The sequence below is a fragment of the Mandrillus leucophaeus genome, unplaced genomic scaffold, assembly GCF_000951045.1.
Source record: "Mandrillus leucophaeus isolate KB7577 unplaced genomic scaffold, Mleu.le_1.0 Scaffold395, whole genome shotgun sequence".
NCBI classification, from domain to species: Eukaryota; Metazoa; Chordata; class Mammalia; order Primates; family Cercopithecidae; genus Mandrillus; species Mandrillus leucophaeus.
In genome coordinates this window covers 2,913,699-2,915,484 of record NW_012104198.1, presented here as the reverse complement: position 1 = coordinate 2,915,484, position 1,786 = coordinate 2,913,699, and the positions used below count along the sequence as shown (strand labels likewise).

The 1,786-nt window shown below is 41.0% G+C and overlaps 1 pseudogene; it reads right to left on the bottom strand.

Moving 5' to 3' along the window:
• Window positions 1-1,786, bottom strand: part of LOC105547740 — a 19,924-nt pseudogene that overhangs the window by 6,631 nt on the left and 11,507 nt on the right.

The following is a 1,786-nucleotide window of genomic DNA, read 5'->3' as shown; positions in this document are numbered from 1 at the left end:
AAAGAGAAAGAAAGAAAGAAAAAGAAAGAAAGAAAGAAAGAAAGAAAGAAAGAAAGAAAGAAAGAAAGAAAGAAAGAAAGAAAGAAAGAAAGAAAGAGAGAGAAAGAAAGAGCGAGCATGGGAAATCTCATCATTCAGCCTCAATGCTGTACCCTAGAAAATTACGAGAAGGGAATGATTTGGGGAACAAGTGACAGGATGGGATACCGGTACCGTAACAGAACAGCACATCTGCAGGGATGCTGGGGATGAGCTGAAGGTTCACTTACGGAGTTACTCGTCATCTTCCTCAGGGTCGCTGATCTCTTCATAAATCACCAGCTGCTTTCTCTCACACAGTCTGTGGGTCCAGGCATGTTTCCCCCTTTTGGGTCCTACGATGGGGAACAGTTGGAAGATGAGGGTTGGGTAGGTTGGAGAGTGTTAGGCTCTGTTTTCTAAAAAAAGGAGATGCCACCCCCTGCACCAACTGCCCATGGGCCTCCTTCATCCAGTTTTTCACATCATCTGGCTTAGAGTCTGAAATCTTAGACCCACACCAATATAGGCCAAATGCCAATTAAAGTTTTAGCTTCTGGTTCCTTCTGTTGTCAGGTTTAGATTCCCAACCTCTTCACTTACAGGAACATTCATGGATACCTCCTTTCATGCTGCACATATTTGTTAAGGGCACACAGGCAGACCTTGTTTTATGGCACCTCATTTTCATACTGCTTCACAGATACCACAATACTTTTTTGGAGATTCTCACCAATTTTATACTTTTCCATTACTCTTATATCTGTTATGGTGATCTGTCATCAGTGAGTTTTGAGGTTATTATTGCAAAGGTTTTTGTTGCTTTTTAGTCTTTTAAAATAATTTTTGTTTTTTATTTTGTGGGTCCACAGTAGGTGTATATACTTATGGGGTATGTAAGATGCTTTGACACAGGCATGCCATGCGTAATAATCACATCATGGAAAATAGGGTCTCCATGCCCTCAACCATTTATCCTTGTGTTACAAACAATCCATTTACACTCTTTTAGTTTTTTTTTAAATGTACCATTAAGTTATCATTGACTATAATCACCCTGTTCTATGTAATTGCTTTGGGGGTACCAGGAACTGCACCCATAGAAGATGACAAACTTAATCGACCAATGTTGTGTGGTCTGACTGCTCCACCGATGAGCTGTTCCCCATCTCTCCTCCTTCTCTCGGGTCTCCCTATTTCCTGAGACACAGCAGCACTGAAATTAGGACAATTAACAACCCTACAATGGCTGCTAAGTGTTCAAATGAAAGGAAGAGTCGCATGTCTCTCACTTTAAATCAGAAGCTAGAAATGGCTAAGCTTAGTGAGGAAGGCATGCTGAAAGCCAAGACAGGCTGAAAACTCGGCCTCTTGTACCAAACAGACAAGCTGTGAGTGCAAATGAAAAGTTCTTGAAGGAAATAATAGTATATAATGCAAAGGAAAAGTATTAGTATTATAACTAATACTCCAGTAAACACACGAATAAGAAAGCAAAACTGCCTTACTGCTGAAATAGAGGAAGTTTGAGTGGTCAGGATAGAACATGAAACCAGTTACAACATTCCCTTAAACCAAAGTCTAATTCAGAGCAACACCCAAACTCTCTTCCAGTCCATGAAAGCTGAGAGAGGTGAAGAAGCTACAGAGGAAACGTGTGAAACTAGCAGAGGTTGGTTTGTGAGGTTTAAGGAAAGAAGCCGTCTCCATAACATAAAAGTGCAAGGTGTAGCAGCAAACCCTGATGGAGAGGCTGCAGCAAGTTATC